The sequence below is a fragment of the Etheostoma cragini genome, chromosome 9 (assembly GCF_013103735.1).
Source record: "Etheostoma cragini isolate CJK2018 chromosome 9, CSU_Ecrag_1.0, whole genome shotgun sequence".
Classification (NCBI taxonomy): Eukaryota; Metazoa; Chordata; class Actinopteri; order Perciformes; family Percidae; genus Etheostoma; species Etheostoma cragini.
The window spans coordinates 22,783,521-22,811,160 of NC_048415.1; the positions used below are offsets into that span (position 1 = coordinate 22,783,521).

General features: G+C 40.1%; 1 protein-coding gene across 1 annotated transcript in view; it reads left to right on the plus strand.

Annotated features, from left to right (window-relative positions):
- Window positions 1–27,640, plus strand: part of lpp (LIM domain containing preferred translocation partner in lipoma) — a 139,343-nt gene that overhangs the window by 10,228 nt on the left and 101,475 nt on the right. The window contains exon 3 of the mRNA XM_034882215.1: window positions 10,867–10,912. The gene's annotated coding sequence lies outside the window, so the exon portion shown is untranslated. The remainder of the gene's footprint in view (window positions 1–10,866; window positions 10,913–27,640) is intronic.

A 27,640-nucleotide genomic window follows, 5' to 3' on the forward strand; every position in this document is an offset into this window, starting at 1 on the left:
AGGGCCCTCATACTCTGCTTCTGACTGGTTAGTAGTCCTTACCTAGGTACTGTCAGGACCCTCATACTCTGCTTCTGAGTGGCTAGTAGTCCTTACCTAGGTACCGTCAGGGCCCTCAGTCTCTGTTTCTGACTGGCTAGTAGTCCTTACCAAGGTACTGTCAGGGCCCTCATACTCTGCTTCTGACTGGCTAGTAGTCCTTAGGTACTGGATCAGTGGTAGAGCAGGTGCACATAAACAGGGATTCAGCCTGTGACGTTTTCCTGCATGTCTTCCCCTTCTCTCTCCTTATTCACCCAGCTGTCCTGTCAAATAAAGGCAGAAAAGCCCAAAGAATAATCTCTTAAAAAAGAAAAGGTGTTTTTTGAAAATGAAACCTTGTAAATCTATTTCAGTATAACCACCACAATTTTTAAACCTGAAAAATGAACATAATATGAGCACTTTAAAGTACCCAACAGTGTACTAATTTTTTTTCCAACTTTACCAGCTGCAAGGTTAAAGAGATAAACAGAGTGTTATGTAGTTTATAAATCAAAATTTAAATGTTATGTTCATTTGAAAAAAATCGTTTTTTACCCAGACATTTCATAATAACAAATGTTAAAACTGTATTTGCAATGTCACAGTAGCGTGAAAGCGTGTTGTTTTTGAAGGTTATCCCACGGTCAGAATCTCCATACGGCCCATGCCTCGCTCCCACAGCCTGGGGTCGTTTGTTGTGTTAAGCTCCTTCAAGTTAGCCTGATTGCTTATTCATTTAATGCATTTCTAAATTTACCCCTAATTTATATGTCCTGGGTTACTGTGAAATAAAAAAAACATCTGCATTAAGGTGCATTCAAATTAGTTTCCCTCAAATATAGTCAATTCTGGACTTGTTGATTTAAAGAATCTCATTTTTTTTTGTCACGAATATGAATTCCAATAGGCTGTCGGCTGTGTATCAACTTGACTTCCGAACAACACAACTGATGGTCCCAACTTCATTAATAAGGCAAGAAATTCCACTAATTATAGTCATGAAAATAAACGAAACTCATTGAATGAGAAGGTGTAACCAAACTTTTGTCCTGTACTGTATTTGTGTGATGAGCAGGCAAGCTGGAAGGGAAAGCTCCGTCTCCACAGTAGGGATGGTCTTCTCAAACGTTTGGAGTCCCGTTTTCTTCTTCTTCTTTATTAAGATAATAAGATAAGATAATTTGTTTTATTAGTCCCCAATGGGGAAATTACTACACTACATTCTGTGTACACACTTTTTTTTGTTAGTACTCACACACAGGCCTGAAATACACACACATGCTCAGGACCCATACATGCACTATACATGGAGAGATGTCAGAGTGAGTGGGCTGCCAGCTGAACCAGTGCCCTGAGCGGTCGGGGGGGTATGGTGCCTTGCTCAAGGGCACCTGGCAGTGCCCAGGAGGTGAACTGGCATCTCTCCAGCCACCAATCCACGCTCCCAACTTTTTTTTTTAGGTCCATACAGGGACTTGAACCAGTGACCCTCCGGTTCCCAACCCAACTCCCTACGGACTGAGCTACTGCCACCCCCCATGCCTATAATTGAATCAATTAACAAACAAAGATTCAGTTTTTTCTTTCTTGCATGTTCTTTCCTTTCTTAATCAGCTTCTCTCTCTCTCTCTCTCTCTCTCTCTCTCTCTCTCTCTCTCTCTCTCTCTCTCTCTCTCTCTCTCTCTCAAAATTCCCATCTCCAGTCCTAATACTGATATAAGTAATATCTAATAGTTTCTCAGTGAAGCAGGGAGTTTTGGGGAGGCATAAACCACGGCCAAGAAACATTACCAGAGTGCTTGAAAAAGACACGGGTCCAGAAAGGTTCCTGTTGTTGAACATTTTACTTTGCGTTGAGTCGGATTACACCCTTAGGTGTTCATGGCGCTTCTGACGCCTATCAGTTTTTACATTCTGATTGTTGAAGTTTTCTGTTGTATGTACAGTTCATCAACCGTTTCCAGGAAAGAACAGTAATCTTTAACATTGTCATACTGACTCTGTGCCACCTTTCATTTAGGATCAGGATTCCCATATCTCTTTGACCAGGGCGGGTAGATATTAAACTCATGTTAATTCTCTTGAAAGTAGCCTTTAGTTTTAAAAAATCTCCATGATGCAAACTAAGTGTTCACAAAGCACTTTTGAAACCGTAAATGAGCTGTAATGGAATATCCTATACTACCAAAGAAGTGTTGGGGTTAAAAATTAAAGCTGGCATGCTTCTGGAATAATTTCGCACCCACTGAAGTGAATGCTTAACCTGGCAGCGATTTCTCTAGATGGTAAATAAGAGAAGGGAAGGTAGGCTTGGCATGCTCCAGTCCTGAAAGAGACAACTATCGGAAGTGGTTGGTAAAACCTGGTTTCAGTTTTGGAGAAGCTAATAATGTAGAATTTTAGAGCTTTTTGCTAGTGTTTGAAATGTTACGGCAGTGCTCAATTGAGTAGGAAGAGTTCTGATTTTGTGCTACATCAGGCATAACACCTTTGTTCTGCCACAATCCTATTGTGTCATTGAAGCTGGGAGTTGCTATTGTGTGTAGCAGCAGAAATTTGACCCCATCACTGTTTGAACAGAGTTGCATCCATCAGTCTACTGGCACACTGTACATGTGCATATTTCATGGGGCTCATTGGAAGGATAAATTGCCAACAAGTCCCCTGTGGTCCAGGAACACAATTACCTACTGACCCAAATCATCCTCTTGGCTCAAAGTCCCTGTCTCTGGTAGTGTTACACCTGGGACCGAGTCTTCACTTAACCTCACACTCACCCCTCCATGCATCCGAACATCAGGGCAGTCTTTGATTGTGTGTAATGTTAGGGGATGAAATCTATATCCAGTTGATTTCAGATTTTTACCTCCTGATTTGGTGTTGATCCGTGTTTATGTGGAATCTTCTGTTCAGGAGTAGATGTCCTTTCAAGCTAAATCCCACAAGGTCTCTAGTTCATGCTTTTCAAATGTGTCGATCTACATGTTCTCCTTTTGTCTTTTATATGTACTGTAGGTGGGACAAAACAAGCAATATGAATATGACACCTTGACAAGCAATGTTAAAATGAACCCGTTTTTATTAACCACTACCCAGTTCTTCCCTAACATCACTTCTTCTAAGATCACTTCTTGTTTCCATTTCAAACTTGTAGTCTTAAGACTCAACCGATGCTGACATCACTTGAGGATATCATTCAGACTTTACACAAAGCCCCCCAATGTGCTTGCTACTTCTTGTTTTCTCATGTGTACTAGTACTCCCGAACACCTATATACTCACTTTGATGTGAAAAGATTGGCCCTTTAACAATGGTTTTAGTTGCCTAACCACTCCTTAACCCAGTATTTTATTAACCAACCAGAATAGCCACCATGCACAGATTTTGTAGAAAGGCTGATTTTTATTTTGTTTAAAACATAAGCATTGGATATAAAACCCCAGTATTGACTCATTTTGTGTTTTTCAGAATGCACAGCGAAGTAGACGGTTTCTATAACAACAGCAATACACAGTATAGAGTGCTGACAGGTGATGTTTGTTGTGGAAGAGCCCCCTTGTAAATTCTTTCTATTTCATGTTATTGCCTTTGATGTCAATCAGTTGCTCGATCTGATTAACCTCAGTTGGATTCCAAGCAGGATATAGAAAGAAGGGTAAGAAGCCAATGCTAAACGGAGCAAACTAATGAAAGCCATTTATTTATGCTGCTGTTAGGAGCATTATTGCAGCTATATCAAGACTTTAAAGCACTACTAATGCTATTACAAGACTAGGAAGAGTTGGAGGGGACTTCCATAAACTGTCGGTTTGCCATAGCCTAAAGAGAAAAGCTTCTTTGGGTCTCTACATGCGCATTCACTTGCACTTTTCCACTTTTCTCTCATGTTGTGTCTAAATACATAGAAGGTTAAAGGTTATGGTCTGGGTCTTAGGCAGTTGCCCCAGAATCTGCTTCATTGATAGATTATCCAATTGGATCTGATGTAGTGTGGATTAGGTAGCATAGTGCACCCACTCTTCACCGACACACAGCCTGCCTCAGTGCTCGGCTGGCTTGTTATTTGAGCTCCCTGCATGCATTTTTTTTTATTTATAATTTGAATCCTGTGGGGTTTAAGCTGAGGGTGAGTTGTGTGTCAGGTTTGAGGTCACTGGTGGTAATATCCGACAGATCCAGTACATTAGATGCATTCATCTTTTAAATCCCTCCACTGTCCCAACCTTTGGTTGTAGAAGCATTACAATAGAAAGAAACATACAAAGCTAAGCCCTACAGTTGTTTTGCAACCTTTCAGGTAGGGCCGGGCAATATATTGATATTATATTGTCTTAAATTTTGGATATTGTAATATCGTTATATTGCATAAGTGTTGTCTTTTCCTGGTTTGTGCTTGTGATGTAATTTTCTGAATTAACCAGACTGCTCTAGCTTTTATTTGCTTTATCCACTTATTTTTATTCATAAACGTGCAACAAAAGTATCTACAGTATTTTTCTTAAACAGGGTATGTAGCCATTCAATATGTGCAATAATAATATACGTGCTTCTTTCAAACTCCTTTTTTATATTTTTAAGTCATGTTTAAATTACACTGTAGCATTAGTGTTTATTTACTTTTAATTTTTAGTTCAAGCAGTAATTATGAGCCAGTGGAATGAAGTTTCATTCATATGTGCACTCTGTACAGTTGAATGACAATAAAGAGCTAGCTATCTAACTATTAGTCCTTATACACATTGTTGATGATTATTTATCAAAAGACTATTTTGTGAAAGCACCAATAGTCAACCCTAAAATATCGCCTCCATATCAAGGTATTTGGTCAAAAATATTGTGAGATTTGACTTTCTGCTTTCAAGGATTACAAATGTTATCCAAGAGCCGTGTTCAGTTTGTGCGAGTCTTAATAAGATAAAAGCATCAAGAAGCAAGCCTCAGGCATTTATTCTCCTACACTTAGTAACTCAAAGAAAAACTGTAATTTGAAGTTTTGGTTTCTATTAATGTCATTGTTAGACAACCCTACTTATTTACAGCGATACCTTTTGGCATGTGAATTTAGAGTGCTGCTCTTGTGGTTCTGATGAGTTCTTTTGCTGAATGGTGGAGAAACCACAGTTTACCTGACAGTCACAGAAAAACCCTAAAAGAGGATCGAGCTCCAAAGTATAGAGATATTTCCACTGAATTGATTAACAGCTCTGTGCATACATGTACAGTATGTTACAATTCCACATAGGAATGTAGGAGAGCTCTCAAAGACTGGGCATGTTCAGTGTAGGACCGCCGCGAGCCCTCAGAGACTTAACAGCAACTAAAGTCTGTAGGGTCTGTGACGGTGGACTTTGGGACCGGGTCCTAGGGGAACCGGCATACAAGGAGTGCTCTAATGTCAATACAAAACATGCCAAGTATAGTTATAGTGGTCTGTGTTCAGGCTTTCAGTCTCAGTGGAAAAATATTACGAATATATATATACCGGTTATGGGAGCACACAGGACTCTATACAGGCCTTAGAGGTCAGGTGAGACTCGGGCGGAAACCTGTGGGCAGATGAGGAATGACATACTGTAGAGATTCTAGAAAACACCCTGAGATTATGGAAGTAGACGCTCCGAGGCTGCCTCTGTCTGACGATGGGTTGGTTGGGACCAAAATCTTAATCTGTCTTCAAAAGAACTTTGTTTGTGTCTCTGCTGTTCTCCAAAAGAGAGACGCGACATTTACGACATAGGATTAGTAAACGGAAACAGCAGATTGAAGGCCAGCGAAAATGTTATGGTGGTTCCTATTTTTTTGAATATTGGTAACTCATTCTGTCTCTATTTGAAACTCAGTGCAGACCAATTTGATGGCGCGAGCGCTGCGTGGGCGGAGGCTGACGGAAATTGGGACTGAGATGGCAGTAGTTCGGAAGCAAGTGCGTCACACAATTGCGCTGGACAACAGATGATGACATTAGCATTTCCACCTGGGTGTCCTGTTTACTGCAGTCATTTGTCTCAGGAATGAATGCTGATTGTAACATTTCTCACTGCAGACAAAAGCCAGATGTTAAGTATTTTTTAATTTGGCTATTCGGAGAGTGGTATTATTATTTTTAACACAGGATCTGCATTTTGAATTTGAGTGTTGGACATGAAAATTACAAGATGATGATTGTTCAGAAATCGCCTTCCCCTCATGAAACTTTGTATTCACATGTACAAGAGGTATAATCAAGAATTCAACTGTGCTTTGAAAATCACTCTGCTGCATTCAGTCAGCTCAACCCTAAGTGAGAGGCCGCTTGGCCCAGGTGGAGCTCTTAGAAATGCTTTGCAGGTCAGGTATGTATCCGAGGAGCCACTTGGTTCCTGTCCAGAGTATTTCCTGCACTCTAGTCTGCTCTATGCAGGTTGCTGTGAGCCCAGTGGTACTGTACTGTACCTAGTTCAGAAAAGGTTACATGCACTAATTTAATTTGAACATGAAGTGGTTATAAATACACCATAATGCCTAGGGAAAAGGCCCAGGTGTTTTCATGGATATGTATTTTTCATTGGTTGGGTCTACCTTTTGCAGGCTGTAAACATTAAGCCCCAATCCAGCTGTCCATTGGAGGAGCACTTAGAAAGCATGTGTCCACAGAGGGAATGGACCCACCGCTCCTCAGCGTTGGTAGGTCTGTATGAGAATAACGCTTGGGACAGCTCTTGTAAAAATAATTTTAAAAAATTTGGAAAAAAGACATTTACGCATATTAAAAAAGATGACATAAAGCCTATAAAAATAGCAGAATGATCCCGAATGAAGCATGAAGACGAAGATGGAGGTTAGAAGAAGGTACACTTGTTTTTAGTCTCTTTGGAGCCTGTCCATCACAAGCTGATAAATAAAGACCTTTTCAGGGCCTAAATTGCATTTCTTTGGCAGATTGTGGGTCTTTAGAAATGTGTTAATGGTCTAATGTACTTGGATGATCACTTGTGTTTGATAGCAAATTGCTCTATCTGAATGTTTAATGGCTTTGATAATTTGAGTATTTAGCTCATTGTATTTCTTTTTCCCGTGGTCCACACGGCTGAAATAGTTTAACCTAAGTTATCATAATGGATTTGGCATTGAGTGAAATTGGTTCATTTTATTTGAGTATAAAAAATATATGCCTGAGCACTTCTGAGGGTCAGTGGTGTGACAGCAAATCTTTAAGAATAACCTATTTGATCCAAAGTAAGTCTGCAGGACATGCATGGTTGATTAAATGCGGTTGTGTAAGGCTACATCTACACTACTATGTTTTGGTTTAAAATGAATATCTTTTGCCATGTCAACCGCCTCACGCCCAACTACTTGGGGTTTCCGAGACCCTAAAATGGAGACATTTGGAAACACCGCGTCCCCGTTTTGGTTAGAAAACTCTGGGGTTGCTTTTGTAGCCTGGACGGGCCCAAACTCAGTGCACGTCAGTGGGTCTTACCTGTCGGGTACGAGTACATACCGATCCTCAACCGGTCGTCCTCGTCGTTGGTCCATGCAAATAAATCCTCGGTCTTACTCATGCTCATTGTTGTTCTTTCTCGAAAGTATTTTCTGTATTCAATATATATTTGGGCTGCACATTTGATTGCAATATGGACTAGGGCAATATCTGGACAGCAGGGGGGGGCTGTATTTGCAAAATATGTGTCAAACCATTCTGTATGAAGTATTCTGGTGCAGAGACGTCCCGGCCTACTAATCCTATCCTACAGGCTAAAGAACACAACTTCAGGACAGAGCCTTACGAAAATCACACTATAATCATTTTAATCTTTTACATTTTTCAATGAAAAAGAGAATAACGACACAAATGATCTATCCAGCCATTTAGCAATATCAGTCAAAATAATCACTATTAGATATTTTCCCCATATCTTGCACCTAGGATTTTCAACTGCAGAGTAGTATCAGACAATCCGCTGCTTTTGCTTCCTGTTTACAGCAGCATGCGAATGGTCATGTGATAAGCGTTGTGATGATATGGACAGAGATTAGTTCTGCTACTGGAGCTAAAATGCTGCTTTCAAATGAAAACATAGGAGTCTAGATGTAGCCTAAGGTCACATCCAACAAAAGAAAAGTAGTCAAGTTAGATTGTGGTACTCAGTGATAAAAGTTAGTATTTTCAGGATGGCCACATTCTAAAAATACATAGTTAGTCCATAGCTGTGAAGGGTGAGGGGGGCGGGATGTGAGATAAAGATCCTGCGTGAGGGAAAGGGACTGACGCTTGCCGGTCTTCTAAAAACACTGAGGAGTTAGTTGTTGTAGTTTGAGCCGATAATCTCACCAGCTTTTACCGGCGTCAGAAGTTGGAGCTGCAGCAGCGTCTCTGACACAGCCCTCGGAGCAGACGGCTGTCGGCCAGCAGAGCAAAGAATCCATTAGTAATTTACGTTTTTAGTGGTAGTAAATGTACAACGTTCCTGTGTCTTGTAACACAACAAAGAGAGCTGTGGTAGCACAGGGAGTGCTGGGATAAAAAGACAGAAATTCCAACAGCAGAGAGAGGATACGAGAGGACAACCCAATCAGTTACACGTGTCGGGGGCGTGGCTCATTGATGATGACGACAAGTTGTAGTTATGTTGTGTATAGTTCTTGTATATGTATCATAGTTTTTGCTGAAGGGCTGGATTTGGCACATTTGCCATTTGCCTACAGGCACCTTGCTGGTCCAAGCATGATCAACATGATTGTTCTCCTAACTTGGTGGCTTGGCAGCAGTTGAACGTGAGCCCATCTGACCTGTGTTTTCCATGATTTCTGGCCAGACCAGCTCCTCCTCTGCTGGCTACGTCCCCAGATGAGTGGATCTGTAGCTCAGAGACTGTAAGTCTAAGATCAATCAAAGATGTGGATAAGTCCTCATCTCAGGGGGAAAACATCAGAGCATGTGGTCGGATACGGATGCTACTGTATAGCAAGTCAGTTTTTGGTTTGGTAACACATTTTCTCTCATTTCTTAGCTGGAGAGATTATCACTTTTTTAATACATGGATTTCTATGATTATGGCTGTTTGGCAGTTAATCTGCCAACATTTAGTCTTTTACAGCAGTGGGGGTTAAGATTTTATTTCTGGTTATATTTATATATATATATATATATATACACACACATAAATACATATATATAGAATAAAATTATGTATATATTTATACATATTTAAAAAAAAATTGTAGATACTTTCTGCTCTGATAGAGTACGGTTTCCACTGTTCTATACCTTCGGTAAGAAATGAGTCCCATCAAAGAGTGTTGACAGGAAACAGTAAGCTGCACATTGTCTCTGAGAAGGCATGTTGCTGTTACGTCTCTGAATGTCACATTTCAATGCTTTGACAACAAATTAAATTCCATTCACTTGTGTATTGACAGCTAACGGCTAATTGGCAGGTATCTCAACACGTCAGCACTTCAAATCACAGCTATTTGCATCTGACTATCTAATATGAATATGTTTTTGTTCAATTTCCTACACTTGAACACTTTTAATGTATTTCCAGATCTACACTAAGCAGAGCCACAGCTAACATCAGCAGCTTTAATAATTACTTTTCTATTGATCAAATAATCAGCCTATGTCTCTTGCATGGATATCATCTTTAATGTTCATATTGTCACAAAAAGTGGGTTTAAGAAAACAATTTCACTTCAGGGTAGTTTATGTCTTTAGAAGTAACGTTTGAATATTTACTTAAAACATAGTAAGTACACACATTTCCACATTTAGCTGAGAGTAATAAAAGAAGACGGTGGTTGGTGCTCAACGCTACAACCGCTAATTAAAAGTGGAAAAGTAAAACCGTTTCAGAGGTAAACACATTAAGCTCACTCGGTAATTGAGACTTGAGTGTAAGACTGCATGAAACGACTCCAAAATAGAGCGTGTTGTTCATCATCACGTCTCCCTGGAGGAAGGCGTCCCAGCGACCGGCGGATGGTTACTTTCCCCCGCTGCCGGCTACTCGCGCCGCCTCTGAAAAACAGGGAGCATATGCTGGAACAAGGCAGCACCACTTCAAGCAATACTTGTTCTCTAACATTAGCGCAGCGTAAAGAAACTGAAGGGAAGTTGTGAAAAGCTGCATGTTTTCAAAACCTTGTATTATACTTGCAAAAAGAGAAAGCGTGAAGGAGGCATGGATAACGATCCCAAACTGGCGCCCACCCGTAATTATCATGTGGGTACAAAGAGATTTTTGCCATTCTAAAGGGAGAAGGAGAGTGTAGGTGTATTAATTCCTATTCCTTCCTGCTTCCTTGACTTGGAAGTTCAGAGTTAGAAAAAAAATAGACACCCCCCCCCCCCTCAAAAGAAAAGAAAAAACAAGAAATGTCACATTGAGTGACGCCAGTCGAAGTAGCATCTGTGTACCCACCACTGCTCCCTATAGTATATGCCACACTGTGGCAATGTGGGAAACTGACAATGTCAATTTATCAGAACAAAAGACTTCCTCAGCAAGAGGAATACACATCGCTGGGCCCTGGAGACAAAAAATGGTTCCACCCCCACCCTTACCTGTATCTAAACAGAATGTAGGACATTCACAACACCCGAAATAGAAATTTCACTCACAATTATCATTTTTGTGTGTATCCCCTGCAGTCAAAAGTTAGGATTTCACTTGAGGAGTTAGAGCTGCACTTTTAATGCTAACTTTCCTAAAGTAAACACTAACGTCGGCACCGAGGTGTTGCGGCTGCAACCCCAGATCGGACAGTTTAAATGACCCGGGCCATAAATGATAGGTCTCGGTGTGAAGTGTCATTTTGACTTCAGAGCTGTGTAATTATCTTGTGCTTCTTTTTAGGTGTCTGATCCTGTAGTCCCCACCCTCGCTTAGAGTTAACATTTGGGTGAGTACTCGACCTAATTCTTCCCTTCTTTCCACAGCTGTAAATACTGTACATTCACAGAGCATGAACACTGCTGCATTTATTTTTATTTACCATAAAATACTTTTCTGTGGACTTTTATCACAAAACTTTTTCCTTCAACCATTGTACCTCTCTTAATCATATAAAAAAATCCGTAATAATAGGCTTTATTTGCAAAGCACTTTTCAAACAAGAAATATGAAAATAAAAGGGGGGAGAGAGAGAGAGAGACCTTTATGGGGCGCACGCTCTACTGGGGGGGGGGGGCTAGAGGTCGCCCCGGATACTGATTTAAATAAGAAAACGAAAAGATGAAGTAGAATGCATAATGTCCTGAATGGTAATGATAAAAATAAATCTTTGCATCATGCACGTATACGACATCAATAACGCAGGTCTCCATTCTATTCCTCTCTTTTCTACATCAGACATTTGAATTTTTCAGAAAGCAGCATAATCTATGAACTATTATAGATAAATTATATCACAAAAATGAATGAAATAATAAAATATATCATGTATGTATTGCTATACATATTAAGGTTTTTTTAAATTGTTTTTTTTAAAGAAAGAATTTCATTATGACAATTTGAAATGAATGAATGTGAAAACAGACCCCCTGGAAGAGTGCCAGAGACCCCCAGGGGTCCCCGGACCCCTGATCTGCCAGTGGGGGTCATTAAGAGCCGAAGGTCGCAGTGCCACGCAGACATTATTCAGACTAAAATGCTTTCTGATAATTTATCTACGGCGCATCGTCTAAACCACGGGTGTCAAACTCATTTTCACTAAGGACCACACTGGAAAATAAGAATCACATCAAGGGCCAGGCGCATAGTTATTGACTTTGCTTTTATTTTAAAAAATAATGAATGAATTATTATTAAAGTTTTTGAAACATTTTTGGGGTCATTTTAGGCCTTTATTTAAATATGACAGCCAGAAGACATGAAAGGGTAGAGAGATGGGGAATGACTCGCAGCAAAGGGCCGCTGGGCGGAGTCGAACCCGCCGCCGCTGAGTTATGGCGTTATCTCTATATTTATCTCCACCAGGTGAGATACCCCTGGGCCCACGAAAGCAAAGTAGTTTTGATTATCATCATATTCTTATCAAATCTTCTCACTTACAATTTGGCCAACACAAAGCCTCAGAAACTATTGTTCTGATTAAAAACTCTTTTCATCAAGGCTGGAATATTGAGATATTCTTGTCCATCTTACTCATTTTGCTGTTTGAACTGGAAATAAAATGCACACATGTTTTACTACCAGTACACAATATAAAACTGTGCAATTCTATGATTATAGCAAAATACAAAACAGTTAGATAATTAACCTCTCCAATGATTCCTAGGCACGAAGGCCCAAAAAATATTTCTATTTCATTTCTAAATTATACAATTATATATTTGTGTTATTTATTCTTTAAATGAACAGCAAATTTGTCAAATTTTGGCTCAAAACGTGAAAAGCTAAACAAGCATACATTTCAGCTTTGATGTAATGATGATCATGATGAATCAGTTTATTTCGGTTAACCAAAAAAAGAATAGGCTGAAGCTTATTTTTGCCTAGAACCTCTAAAGAATCACCCAGAAATCCAACCCAACCAAATTCTTGAGAACAATACAAATTAGAAATAAAAATGTTGGAACTAGTCCTGGCAGCAGAGTGTGTACTGCTCTCACATGGAAGTCTGATTCCTCTCTATCCATAACTAAATGCTATTTGGAAATGAATAACGGTGTGCCCTTAGAAATAGCATCCTATAACCTGAGAAAGAGATACTACACCGTTCCTAACATGTGGCAGCCCTATCTAGATTATGTGGATAATGTGACTGACCTCAAAACATTGCATGCCTACGTTAAAATATTGCCTGTAAATAATATCCTTTGGGGAGGTGTGATGGGGGTGTTGTTTGTTTGTGTTTGTTCTTGAAAAAGGAAATAAAATATTCCAAATGTAACAGGAAAAAATCTGTTGCCATGTATATTGCAGTATGTCGCAGCCTTTCGCGATGTCTTTATTGCAGCAGTTGATATCGCGATGACGATCGCTTACTTCATAACCCTTACATATTTTAGATTTTAAAGATCTTTTAAACTCAGAGATGTACACATTTCCAACTCGTCATTAAGTTCACTACGTAATCGAACCCTACAAATTAAACACATCTATATTTTACATTAGTCCTCACTTTACCAGTTATTTTAGTTTTATTGTGTCATAATTGACATAATTGTTTAAGTGTCATCTGTAACTCCGTAGCATGCCACCATGTGATTGGTCAGCATGTTATTAACGGTGAACCCTTCCGTCCTGGGGGGTGTTTAGGTACTGGCCATGTCTGAATTGTAGGTTTGAAACCAAAGAGACTATCAAAATAAGACTGGAAATGATGGGAAATGACCTAATGGCTGCATGTTATGATTGCGCATTCAGGGCATTAGTTAAGCTCACAGGGATTTTCTCCTCATTAACCAACTCTTTGTTGCATTATTTCAGATAAGCTGCGGAGAACTCCCTCAACTGCCCTATGAAAATGGCATGGCCTGATAACACTAATGCCGCTCGCTTTAATTGATTTAGGGGAGAATTTCATCAGTGTTTTTAGTCATGCGTGTGTCTTTTTAATTCTAATGGAGAAGTGTATCCCTGTTATTTTAGTGCTGTCATTTTTAATGTACAGTGTGTCTTTTTAGATCAGAATCAGAAATACTTTATTGATCCCCAAAGGGAAACTCTGTAGATCATCTCCATCACTAGTACTAGTACTTGTAATAGCTTTTCTTGTTGTAAACCTATAAGGCAAATACATTACATTACACAAAGTGTACATGCAGACATTGAAATTAGTAAGTTCTGAGATGTTTGTGTTTGGCAAAGCATGCACAATGGTTGAATACCAAAAGTTGTTATATTTTTTGAAACAGATGGCAAAGGTGCTCATATGGGAACCTAAGCTCTTCTTCACTGAATATGAAAATGTTGAACAGGTGTTCCATGGAAACTTCCTTCCCCGCTACAAATTTCACACTTTTATTCTTCTAGTAATAATAAGCTTACTTGTGCCCTGAGGTAAAGGGCAAAGAGCTTCTTATCATATTATATATCATATTATAATATTATATGATATATAATATATATCATATCAATTTCATTTGTCATTAACGTTTATTTGTCAATTGTTTTAGTTCCTCCAGCACCCTGGAGTAGAAGAGACATTTGAGCATGAGCTTACTAACCCTAAACAGCAAGCTTAGTGCATAGAGCAACTCATACTGTATGTGTCACATTCATGAGCAAAAGGCACGAATGCAGTGTGCTGCCAATCAATCCGAGTTTAAGGTCAAATAAGAGAACACGGAACAGAGGTTTGGTTTTCTCAGTCAACAGTAGCACAGGAGTGGAGCGATGAGACCACCTTCCTCGTTAGGCCCCAGCGATGGTATGAACTGAACTTGTCTCAGACTGTTTGTTTGGATTCCTGGCTCCCAGTCTGTCTGTTTGGGCCAGATCCTTGAAGCACGCATCAAATCGACGGATGACTAGCGGGGCTGGCTGCCAGCTGAATTTCAAGAACAGTTTAGCTTCACTGTAGAATTTAAAATGCTTAACTCTTTGTTGGGCTTGGCCGGAGCTGGAGCCAAACGGGTTTCCTTGATAAGGGCTTCACGTAAATCAACCAATTCTTAGGTGCTTGCTGGACTGTCAGGGTAATTATATCATGGCCTTTTTTTAGGAAATGTTCTCTCTGTCATTCAAAAGCCCTGCATTTCATTCAGACCTAGTACCCGCATGCTGTTTGGAAGGTAAACATCGTTTGGATACATGTAAGTCCTTACTCTGATTCATCATGTTCCTCACATTTTCTTCATAGCGCTTCCTACCTGATAATGTGTTAAAACCATAAAAAATCCAGTACAATCTTATCTTAGTTTGGTTTTTGCTTACATTGCAAAATTGCCATCTATTCTGGATTCTGCTAATATGAAGTGAAAACACTATATTTGTGATATGTAATCTGCATCAGTGTCTCCCAGTTTCATATGGGCGGGGTGGTGAATATGAAGATGCTTCTCTATGTCAGAACTTTCTTCCAAAACAGATGTCTAACCGTTCTAAATTAAGTTATTAGTGCAATATATCGTGGTGTATTCTACAGATCCTTGAAAAAAAAAATTACGTAAATGTTGTAATCCGACTACAGTTAACATTCAGTTTTCACAGTGGATCTCAACTATTTAAAACAAAGTTTTAACTCCTGTAACATACCTCCTGGAACTCCTTCACTTTCCCATCTGTATGCTCAGTATGTTCCAAACACCCATATGTTCACCAAAATATTGCTAAATATACTGCATCTGCTGGTAGCTTGCATTCTGTTTTTGTAAAAAGATTTGAGGATGAGTATTGCTTCAATAATAACCTTTTGTACTTGCATGGTATTGTATATAAAAAGTCAGCCAGAACAGAAACATTGTGTTTTCAACACAGCATCCAACTGTTTTTTTAATGAATTCTGTACCTGATTTTCACTCCACGCAGTCTTGGAAATAGATGAAAAGCTAACTAAAACCTTGTCGAATTTGACGTGACATAACATTGATTGGTGGAGTTGCACCCTTGGTTCACAGCTCGGCAGATATGTTTCATGGTTTGAGGATGGAGGACTATTCTAAAAATGACTGTAGCTTTCCATGAGAAACGATGATATTACGCTGAGCTGCGGCCACTTTCTACCAGGAGAGTGAGGAGCAGAATACAAGTAAATAAGACACGCTTAAGATGGAAAGATTAAGACAACCCCAGAGTGATTAAGAGGGCTGCCATAGATACCCTGGCTGGATGTCTAAATGGACCAGTGAGCGGGTTTGGATTTGGGTTTAAGAAGCAGGATATAAACCGCAATAGCTATCAGTCAATTAAGGATAAAGCCTTTCCAAAAACAACTAGTTTAACTTTGCTTTTCAATTAATCTGCTTTGGGTGTCGCTAAGGGTCACAGCGCTGCAGCGTGAGCAGTGGAGAAGTAAAAGATTAAATAACTGAACCCAGTATCTTCTGGCCAGGCAGCATTTCAGCACTTTGTTTTTTTCAGGAGCTAGACATGGAGATAATTTATTTTAAGACGTGATCCACGGGTGAATCATGGGAGTCCAAATGTACCCAATTCTTTAGATTTACACAATCCTCAAAATGTTTCTGTTCTTCTACCAAGGCCTTTCAAAAACAATTCAATGTTAAAAAAAACAGCACATCTGTGATGTAATGTGTTTGCCAAAGCAATCTGAAAGAAATCCCTGAGCTAAAGTCTGCATCTGCTGTGGAAGAAAACCTTCATTTGTACAACGTGCAGCGTTAAAGAGGCAAAAAAAGTAAACCCAGTACTCCGCAGTAGCAGAGGTAGTGTGACTGAGATGAGCATATCAACCGTTATGTTCAACTTCTCTCATCTGGGTTTTGGCAGCTAAACTGTCACAGAGCATGAGATTAAAATTAAATTTAAGAAAGATAATCAACCTGAAACAACAGAAGTTAGGGGACAAGAATCCTCGATGGAAATTACACCCAATCAACATTTTTGCCAATAAAACATGCAAATAACTTGTTAATGCCATATCTAACTTTGAACCAAAGATCATCTTTTTTAATGTGGATGGATGGGCTGGTACTATGAACTCCTTTAAACATCTGTGGGTGTAGTACGTTTGACATGTACTGAGAGTTGGGTTCCGATAAAGAAAGAAACTGATGAAGATTTACCTTTTTAGTCGTAAAAATCTGTCCAAAGCTGCTTGTCACTAGGGCTTAGAGAACGCTGGTGTGCATGTCTCAGAGGAAGTGCAACCACACCCAGCTCACCGTTACTATTGTCAGACTGGAGATTTGAATAGTTTAACCACACATGCTACTGCTTTATGGGCATTGCCCTGACTTGCTGTGACACAAACGAGCTGCAGAGGCGACCCCGATCACGCTCCATATCCACCAGCGCTCTGCTGTGCAGGTGTGTGTCGGAGCCAAAAGGACAGAAAAGCTCGGGCTTATATGCTCTCAGGTCCCAAACATTTGGCACTGACTGATGTACCTGGCCAATACCGATCAGTACTCCTAAAAACCCCAACTCTGTACGTACTTATTAATGGGGTAACCTTACCCAGCACCCACAGGAAAAGCATCCACAACACGAAGGGGTTGGTTTGATCCAGTAACCCAGCAGTTACATATGAAAACAAAGACTGGGTCGAAGCATGCCGTTGGTACCGGGCAACGGTAACCCAGAACTGCATTGGTGCTATGTTCCCCACACTGGATCCATTAACCCAGTGATCTTAAGGGTGCATAGCCAACAATAGCATCGGACATTAAGAAACAAAACAGGAAATGAAACTAAGTAAGAATGGCTCTGTTTTAAATAACTGTAAAGTGCAGATTATTAACTTGTAATCAATCTCAAGCTGTTTGTCGCCAGTCTCCCTCAGTGGCTGAGAACCTTTATAGTGAGCTTAGCCACTGGTATTGTGAGTGTGAAAGAGAGTATGAGGAAACCCTGGCTCAGTGTGACATGATGATGATGAAGTTATGGACCTAAAGCTCCTCATTGTTATGTATCTGCGGTCTTGCAGCCCAGCGCTGCAGAATACAGAGAGAGGGTGAAGGAAACGGCGCTGTGGCTGCCATCCCACCGGGCCTTCCTGAGAAAAGAGTGTACGTTTGGAAGGAATGCTTGTAAGTCAAGACAAAGGGCATAAGAACCCTGGCTTTTTGTCCGCCTCGTTCGTCGGGCCAAGCCCAAATGATTTGGATACAATTGCAATGTGAAATCTCTGTCTGCTGCAATTGCTTAAATGGCAGCTCAAGTATAAAAAAAAAAAGGAAAAGAAAAAGCCCCGGTGAAATTGTCATGAGATTACACTCATTCATGCCTTAACGTGCCGTGCTGTGCTAAGGGGATTCTTGAGAAAAGTCATCTGTATTCAGTAAACAAAGTGTTATTGATGAGTTGATTCTATGTGGCTTTGCCAGGGAGCGGGCCAGGGAAGGGATTATGTCCTCAAGCCAAACCCAATAGAAGTTTGACTGAGAGGATAGATGTGCAGTGCTCATTGTAGCGACAGAGGATAAGCTGTGTTCAACATTCAAATAACAGCTCAATACCTGTGATATGAAAAGGTTTGGAAATCTCTTAAGTGGGAAACATCTCCGTTTGCTATGACAGAATGATGTATTGACCCAAGTTTTTAAAGAGCACTAAAGGCAACACAAGTGTCGTAATTGCCTGTGTTTGGAGCATGTTTCCTCTGATGTTTGTGTTGAGAACTGCATGCCGAGGGTCCGTAAGGAGCTTTTTAGAAGACCTTTCGATGAGGTTTACTTTACTGAAGGATTTAATCTCCACTGAGTGGGACTGGAAAGGTGTAGCCACAGCAGCATATGGCAGAGACTGTGAGGAATTGAGAAATCCGCTAATCCACCATTGCTACAGTGTAGGGATTATACCTTCTGTGAGGTTGTTTCTGTTTTTTACATCTTGCTTTCCGTTCGTCTGTCCACAGTTCAGTTTTAATCACTGTTGTTTTCAGCTGTGAGGGGTGGTACTTTGTGTTCAGCGCTGCATATGGTCAGCAGTTGTTTCCTACAGAAATCTTGTTTACCATCCCTGTAGGATATCACTTTCACTTAGCTCCATGATTTATGAAATGCTTTATCTGTTGTGCAGCAAATAAATAGTAAACCTCTAGATAGATGCGCTGCGTGGAGTGTTTTGTCTCAGTGTTGTAATAACAGCATTTCAGCATACCTAAGCCCCAGAAAACCTGATTCCACTGTAACATTAAATATTCAGTTCACAATGTGCACAAATCAAAGTTGAAATTTAGATTAAAAACATGTTTAGCTATTTTTAATGAAGAGTCAAAACTCAGTGAATCTGTTTTAATGGAAAATATGCGGATGTGGTTTGATGACACTTGATTGACACTGCTGGCATCACAAGCAAACAACCCGCCAACTGTGATCAGATTCCCTTTAAATATTGCTGAATCCTGATTGGTTACCCTAACCCGTTTTCTTCATTTCAACTGGAAGTTCCACCAGTAACTGTTGCTGGAGTAACCAATATACAAGGGCAGAACTGAGAAACAAGATCACGCCATTTTCCACACATAGTCCTTGGGAGGCTGGTGTTAATTCAGTCTGACTTCTAAAGACCTCGGTGTTCATGTTTCAGCGAGACATCCTGAGGCTTTATTACTTATAGTGATGGATTTTCTGTTACATGTCACTAAACCAATACTACTCCAGAGGTGAATCAGGCAACCATTGATTAGCCTGGTTTCATTTTAGATCAGCGAAAAGGATCTGACACCAGGGTTTTTCCTGCGTAGAGAAAGTTTTGGCACCCCCCCAAAGAGGTTTTAGCCAGCGCCAAAGCGTCTTTCTTTTCAGAGTTGGAGTAACAGCCTTCACATTAGCCTTAACCAATCAAACTGGGCAAACACACCCGAGTTAGTTTGAAATGGTTGGTTTCTGAAAAGCACCCAATGTATTCTGCTGATCCAGAAACGGGGCTGTTTGAATATATCTCCGTCAGCTCCTGGCGATTTAACAAAGGCAGAATCTCCACGTAAAATGGGGATTGATGAATGAATGAAGATTGGTTCTTCTAATTGCCATCTGACTTAAATACTAATGATGCAAATAACAAAACGTTGCTATAAATTTTAAATAATAATAAGATTTGATTCAATATCAATTACTGTAGGTTAAGGAATTTTCAAGTTACAATACAATCAGTTTGCTTGGATATGAAAAATATTTTCAGACGGCATTAAATTATAAAAGCAAGAACCAACAATTAAAGATCTGTAATATGCACCCCCAAAAAGGGGGTCAATTCACCATATCCATGGTGAAAAGGCATATACTAAAAACTCAATATTACATTATATATACAATATTGATTTATTTTAACAAATGCCCACATTTCCTTTTGCATATTGATTTAGTCCATTTTCAGAGTAGCAGATATACTGTAGCTCTACCAGTCAGTGGCATCATATCATAGTGGTGTCCCAAAGACGGGACCAGATGCAGATTAAACCTGATTAAAAATGCAGTGATAAGCCGTATCCATCCCAATCACCATAGGTTGGAAATAAACATGCATTTAAAAGTGATTTACAACTCCTGCACCACACACATACCATTATAAAGATACACACTGCTGACAGTTTGATTCCCCAAATTACACGCTTGCTTCCCTTTTTATCATATTTCATCACTCCAGTCTTCAGCAGCACTAGCACTTCCAGTCGGACAGCCAGTCATTTGACACTTTGTGAGTTCAGGATCATAATTAACTCTGTCCACCGGTAAAATGTGTCCCCTTTCAGTTCCTACTTTTCTCATAAGATGCAGATTCCTGTCTGTCTGTGTCTTCATAAATTACATTTCAGGATGTTTTTTTTCCCAGGAGTCTTTGTGTTTTTTATACAGAGAAACCCCAGTCAACCTAATTATCACCTAGACTTGCATCGTAGACTCGCCTTGAAACGCCCCGCTTTAGTGTCTTGTGTGCAACAATCCAAGCCTTCTCACTTGTCTCTAGTTTGCGTCATTATACATTTGTAGAACAACTGCTTCCCCCACAGTGACCACATTTAAAATAGAGAGAGCAGCTACTGTAGTCCTCTAGCATCAGTCTACCAGCAGACCCCGCTCACTTCTCAACATCAAGTGCTCATTTAAAAACAAATGAAAGGCAGCAATTAACGCATCAGGTAAACATGCCGGTTGCAACAGCAAAAAAAGAAGAAAAACAAGGCTTCCTGTTGAATGACAAGCATCCCTCTGCTGTGATAGGAAGGCCCTATACCACGCCTGTCAGATGAGGCCAATTAATTGATGGCTCGATGTGAAGTTTCATCTGTTTAAGGCAAGTCTGCGGCTCTTCTCACTCACTGTTCCCTCCCAGAGAAGCTTTACTTTGGTGACTTTGCCCCAGTGCATTCCAAATCCGCTACCTATCCGAGAGTGACATGTGGAGCTATAGGCCAGCGTTGGATGACGGCCCTTCATTGTCACAGCTGTAGTTTTGTGGATTAACACTTTGATTTAATTATCAGCCATCATAGCCTCAACACAGCTGTTTGGCATTTTTGGGGGCAAGGACCAACGTTTCCCCCTCAGCTGCTCAGCGAGGCAGTTTGGATGTTAAATCATTTATCACACACATTAGTTATTTTGCTGTACAGATAAGGGCTTTATGCTAGAACAGGAAGTATGAGATGCTCATTAGAGGGTTGTAAATCAAGATCTAAGCCAAAGTAGTCTTTTTATATGGTTTTAAAAGGCATCCATAGGCTAGAAAAAAGGCGTCCATAGGCTAGAAAAAAAATGAAGACTTTTAATTGCATTCTTTATATCTTTATTTATGATGTAATGTGCAAATAAGGAAAATTCAGCCAGACTTTATACAATCTAATACATAAACTCAAATGTAACCCTCTGGGGCCGGAGATGTTGTTTCTGTACACTTTACTGCTGCCTGGAACCACCGTGTGTGTCTGTGTTGTGTAGTGTGTGACCCCGGGAAGACTAGGCTTCACCAGGTGATGACTAATAGGGATCCATAATAAACCATTAAGTCATATGTATGTGCAATAAACCCATAACTATGAACCTGTTGATCATGTTACGTAACGTTAATTATTGTCCACATCCCTTAAAGCTAGCATTGGTCAGATTGTTTATCATAAAAGGTAACGTCTGGGCTTTTTAAAAAGTTTTTATTGTGATTGGTTAAGAAGCTGATTGAGAAAATCAGCCTTTTAATAACATAAGCAAAGATTCATTAAATTTGGTTATTTAAGAAGAGTTACCAGGACTCTTATTGAGTGGGATACTTAATAAAGGTGTCAGTGCTCCCAGGTGGACTAGCTTTCTGTTTCTCTGTCCTTTTGTCTCCTTTATTATATACCGGATGAAATTCCTTGCCGTTTTACACAGTTACATCTCTTTTTCTGAGCATTGTTATTTAGTTGAACACCTTAATTTAGTTCTATTCTTAATAATGCTGAATGTTTTTCCTGAATAATGCAGCCACAGCACTGTGAATTGCATCATCATTGTTACATTTTCTTCTTTTGGTTTGGCCGTCATGCATCCATCCCTACATGTTTCTGTTGGAGAATATGACCAATTACAGTCAATGGAAGGTAGGCCATCTTCTGTCATTTGCTATTGATTTGTTAAAAAAAAGTGAAATATACAGATCATCTCTTTGTTTACTGTTGATGCAAATATATTTTTTCAAGTCTGCTATCTACCACAGAGGTGTGCGGGAGATGGTTAAGGTTGTGTTGTGATATATTTACAGCTGTCAGTCAGTAAACCTCCTGAGACTCGGATAAGATAAACTCCTGAGACGTCGCATCGTACCACTTGCAGTATCAAGGAGCACATACTCCAGTCATGCAAGCCACCCGATTCTATTTGATACATCCCAAGCCAATACAAGCTGTCAGTCAGCATTAAAGTCAGATTCCCATATTTACAGAAAAAGTTGTGCTTCTGCCATTAGGGAGCAAAGGCCAACAACTCAAGTAAACTACTCAACAGCTGTTCAGAAAAGTCATGCAAATCTTGTTAGGAAGTTTAGTTCTGTTACTTTAACGAACATAGATATTATCCAGGTATTCTTATGCCCGGTGATGCAGGAATGTAATTGTTCTTTTTGCAGTAATTCTGAGGTTTAGAGGAAAAAAGAAGTGTAGAGAGCATATTCAAACTAGATTTTCTCAGTAGGTATTTTTGAGCCTTCAAACCTTTCTTTGAGCCTCTTTTTGTGTATGAATGTTGCAACATGTTCAGTTAATTAGCACAGCTGAAAACTTCAAACGCAATGACAGCCGAAGAAAAGGTGCCGTAAAGGTTGGAAAAGCCAAGCTGTTGTCAGCTTGTGCTTCCTATGGAGATAATCCCCATTAGAAATAACGTAAAACATCTGATCACAATTACTTTTAATTATAACAAGGACTGAATCAATAAAACATTCTGAAGCCAAAGACAGAAAATACCAGATGAATATCTGTGAATCCCATCACAGTTTACAGGACTGTTGGGACTAAAGAGAGCGGATGAAGCCAGCTATCACCTATGTTACTTTTAGACTGCAAATAAGCTTTTAGTCATTATTACAATGTCTACATGTTTACATCTTGCCAAAACAAGAATTTGAATAATTTAACTTTGTTTGATATGTGGCCCAGCGCCAACATAGGCTTCTGACTGCCCAAGGTATTATCTCCTGCAGTGATAAGGACGAACCACATGTTCAAAACTGATTCTGAGTCTGCATGTCGAACCACTTGGGTTATAGACAAATTAGTCTATAACCAGACCTTCCTGCACAGCGTTGTGAAGGAGGGTCTGGCTGGTCCGTGCTCTGGTTTATCACTCATTTCTTTAAACCAATCCCAATCACGTTGGGCGGGGCTAAGCTCTGGACGGAGCCAAGGTGCCTCTGCTTCCATCGGCAGCGGCGCAATCCTGGAAGTGGAACGCTGTGGATATAGACTTCAGACCAATTGAAACAGAACTGAGATTTGTCATAGTGAAACAAGACCCTACCCAACCTGATTAGGTACTAAATATGACTGACCGTGTCTGACTCGTTTCCTAGGTGGCTTTTTGGATCCTCAGAACCTAGTGACCAAGAACACCTCCATTGCACATTACCAGGAGTAGAAACCTGTCTGTGGCACGTAGCAACAAAAAAGCAAATCACACAGTCTTACTGTTCCTTCAGACGTCCATGCATGTATGGATTATGAAATAATGGGCCCATGGGTACAGACACATGAACGCCCTCCCCCCTCCCTTCCTACTATGCAATAAAATCCAGACTAGAAGACACAAAACAACTACAAAGCTGCAACATTTGTAGTCATTTTGTGTCTCTTTGTGGCATCTCTGTGTAGTATCTCTGTAGTCAATTTGTTGTCATTTTGTGGTCGTTTTTGTTGTCCTTTGGGGTCTCTTGATGGTCGTTTTGTGTCTCTTGTTTTACTTGTGCATCTCTTTGTGGTCATCTTGTGTCTCTTTGTGGGTGCTGAGTTTTGCGTCTTTGTAGTCCCCTGGGGCCCCTAAACCCATGGGCCCTTGGACTTTGTCCGGTAGCCCCATTAAGTAATCCATCTACCCAAACATGCAAACATTACATAAACCTGCTTACTCATAAACCAACAAATAAAAAAGTGAAGCTCTGGATGAGATTAGAGACTCCGAGGTCTATGATAGTATCACATCTTAAGCAAAGAGAAAAACCTGAAAGTAGCACCGGGACCACCTCCAGTTTCTAATGCCGATGGAAGGAACCTCCTGTAATCAGTCCAAGGATGCGGAGATGTACATTATGTGTTTGTCTTGTCTAACTAGGGGTTATTTCTGATTTTAAAGGTTTTCCAAACCAACATTAGCACATTTCACTCATTGAAGCTATTTTCAACTTGAGAAAACATTTTAAATTAATATCTGAAATCTAAAATCAGTGCAGATACCTTTTCATTTCTAACCCATTATCCTGTTTTTTCTTTATTTTTTTATTCGGGCTTTGCTCAGGGGGCTGGAGGTGGGGGTGGGGGCTTTACTCTTTGTAGTAGTCACAGCTCCAAATCTCATTTGTAATGCTTATCAGCTGGTTGGGGTCTTCACAATTGCTAATGGGGAAAACAAATCGGTCTTTGCAAATGTTTATCATTTGATTAACCTTCATAATATCCCTCTGTGTAATTAGCCTAATTATGAGGGGCTTTACACTGTCTGATAGCTCCTTGTACACATAGATCTGGACTTTGAGACAGGTAGACTGTCTGTTTTTTAAACAATATTTTATTTTAATAGTTTATTGAGTTTCATTTTAACCAAGACGTGCAGAAATGTAGACATGAAAAACAATGGTAGCAAAAACCAAACAACTGACAGCACTCACTGCAGCAGACTAAAACATAAAAATACGAACACACTAAAAACCTTTAAACAAAATAAAAACACAAATTATTAAGACTTGATAAAAAAACCAAATTACCTTTTGACCGTGGTCTGATCCCTTCTGACAGGATATAACAAGCCGATAAAAACATCTCTCTCCCACATGAAAAATCCCAAATTAGTCAGAATTCCCCGCATTTGCCAGTATATTACCTCATCATTTGGTTCAACAAAGTCCATGAATGGTCGGCAAACCTGTTTGAAAGTGTCTTGTCTATCCCTAACCATAAATGTTATTCTGTCCATTGGTAGGCAAGAAGAGATTTCCCTAAGCCACCGACCAATACTAGGCCTACTCACACTTTTCCAAGACAGAACAATCAACCATTTTTTCTTGCAAAAAATACCCTATATCTATAAGTATCTTATACACCTCTTCTTTTCAAATTTCTTTTTAGTAGGATTGGTTAGGTACAACCCAAGGATAAATACTTTGGGGTGGAGAGGCAAATTAGACAGGCAAACTTTTGCTGTTAAACACACTAAACTACTATTTCCATCAATGGTTGAAGAACAATTTGCAATTTAAAACTCCCACAAGGTGACAGTTTACAGCGCTGACCTCATGTCGGAAACAGTTGAAGCATCTGATAAGGTATTCATCAAATAGACTCGCGTAGATAGCTTTTGTTTGGTAGATAGGAAAAGGAAGAAGTACACGAGTAACGGTTGATGTCTGTTGCTGCAACCTGCCTAACAAGTTTGTTCTGTCTTTCTCTGGGGAACGCTTGCTGTCCCGGCCGCTTCTGTCCAACTGGCATCAGCCGCCTCTCGCCGGGTTACTGTCTGAGTGGAGACACGATGAGTTGTGATTGAGACCCTCTTCTTCACAGAGCTCTGAACACACTCTCTTTGACACAACACAAAGGGGATTTTGCCTGCTAGCTTTCCTGTCCCTTGTTGTCATAGATGGTTTGTGTTAACGTGGCGAGGGCTGTGGATTGACTTACAGCAAGTGACTGTGAGACAGCAGTGTTGAAACAGGACAACAACATTGTTGTTAGTGTTAGAGGTGAAGTTGCTTCACTGTAATGTATCAAGACCCCCCAGAGGAGTCCCCCCCCCCCCCCCCCCCCCCCCCCACACACACACACACACACACACACACACACACACACACACACGCACACACACAGAGTTAAGTCAGACCTTTGTGTCCCTGCTTTCACTTCATTGAGACCGCTCCTGTTCTTCTCTTGGTAAAAGGTCGTAGACCAGTAATCAAGGAATAAAGGACTGTGGACCATAATTGGACCATGACAGAAGTGCTTTGGCCTAAACATTTCCTTCATTGGGCTCCAGTACAAACAATAGCAATGCTAGGGCTGGGACCTTATGCCTTTGTCCCGATTCGATTCTATCATGATAGTAACAGCCACTTGGGTGGAGGAAAAAGTTCATTGCGGGGGGGTCCGGGGACTTACCAAGACCTCTTTCTGTGTTGGGTCTTAACAGTGATGTTTTACTTTATTTAATCCTTACCCTGCATGTTTTATAGGGATAAGTAAAGAACCAAACACAATCCTTCCAAATAGGGCTAAATAAGTGAATTCTTACTTACTGTCTTACGTTTACATGCACTAAAAAAACAAGATTTGTCAACTGGATTATGTCTATCTTATTGTGTGACAAAGAGCTGCAGCCAATGTGAAGATAACGTCAGCAAAATGCTGCTTGTAAGCTATGTAACATTGAGATGCAACAGTGTTAAATATTTCAGTATTCTGAAAATATAACACTGTTATTAATTGTATTTTTTAATGACTTTTTAAGTGAAATTCAAACAAATGAAAATCATCTGGTATTAGAATAGATTGAATATTAATAGAACAGAAATGCTTCTGATTTAGCAGCATCAGTGATGCACCCCCCACAGTATTTGCTCTTGAGTTGGTGTTGTGGTGATCTTGTCATGCCTCGTGCTGTTTGCAGTGGCTATGTTTCAGAACATGATGTTTGACTTGCCCAGCCCTCTGTTCCCCCGACACTGGGGTTGCGCTTCCACTATCAATTTTTTAACACTTGAAAGAGGTCCAAAACAGCCTTTTGCTTTTATTAATATGTCAACACATCGCACAGTGTCAGACTTCCGGCACTTTCAAACATTTACCCTACTGCACATTTCAAGATCCAGAATGACCACTTGAACTCGTCCCTGTTTCCAAACAGTGGGGCGTGTGGAGCGAGCTCGTGTTTGTGTAATGTGGCATTAACCTGTTCAGCCATTCAACCAGCCCTTTAAAGCAGAGCGAGTCCGATGCTGGGAAGACTCGGCAACGACTTCTTGCAGATGGGAACCTTTTAATTTTTAAAAGGTTTTAATCCGCATGGCCGATCCTCCGCACGTTGCATCACAAACTGGGAGTGCTAATCTCAGTTGCCTCCCACCTCTCTATTTGATATGAAAAAACCTGCCAGCCAAAGTGTATGTATTCCTGTGTCTATAGTGTAAAACTATAGACACAGGAATGACTTCAGATACAGTATTAAGGGACCACTAAGGTCTATATAAAAGAGACTTCAGGTACAGTATTAGGGGACCACTAAGGTCTATTTAAAGGGACTCCAGGTACAGTATTAGGGGACCACTAAGGTCTATATAAAAGAGACTTCAGATACAGTATTAGGAACCACTAAGGTCTATATAA